General features: G+C 41.0%; 1 non-coding gene across 1 annotated transcript; it reads left to right on the forward strand.

The window, feature by feature from the left end:
- The first annotated feature begins 332 nt into the window (after positions 1 to 332).
- Positions 333 to 440, forward strand: LOC112745730 (small nucleolar RNA R71). The gene has a single exon (XR_003173643.1). It is a non-coding gene; the product is annotated as a small nucleolar RNA R71 (small nucleolar RNA).
- Positions 441 to 686: the final 246 nt, after the last annotated feature.

Consider the following 686-nt stretch of genomic DNA (forward strand, 5'->3'; position numbering starts at 1 on the left):
AAAGATGCTTCTTTAGTACTGTTGGATGCAGCTTGCAATCCATTCAGACTCTGAGAAATCATATTAACTTGCTGGGTCAATATTTTGTTCTGAGCCAATATGGCATTCAGAGCATCAATTTCAAGAACTCCCTTCCTCTGAGGCGTCCCATTACTCACAGGATTCCTTTCAGAAGTGTACATGAACTGGTTATTTGCAACCATGTCAATGAGTTCCTGAGCTTCTGCAGGCATTTTGTTTAGGTGAATGGATCCACCTGCAGAATGGTCCAATGACATCTTTGATAATTCAGACAGACCATCATAGAATATATCCAGGATGGTCCATTCTGAAAGCATGTCAGAAGGACACTTTTTGGTCAGTTGCTTGTATCTCTCCCAAGCTTCATAGAGGGATTCACCTTCTTTTTGTCTGAAGGTTTGAACATCCACTCTAAGCTTGCTAAGCTTTTGAGGAGGAAAGAACTTGGCTAAGAAAGCCGTGACCAGCTTATCCCAAGAATTCAGGCTATCTTTAGGTTGAGAGTCCAACCATATTCTAGCTCTGTCTCTTATAGCAAATGGGAAAAGCATAAGCCTGTAGACCTCGGGATCAACCCCATTGGTCTTAACAGTATCACAGATCTGAAAGAATTCAGTTAAGAACTGAAAAGAATTTTCTGATGGAAGTCCATAAAACTTGCAGTT

Source organism: Arachis hypogaea, chromosome 14 (genome assembly GCF_003086295.3).
Source record: "Arachis hypogaea cultivar Tifrunner chromosome 14, arahy.Tifrunner.gnm2.J5K5, whole genome shotgun sequence".
Taxonomy (NCBI): Eukaryota; Viridiplantae; Streptophyta; class Magnoliopsida; order Fabales; family Fabaceae; genus Arachis; species Arachis hypogaea.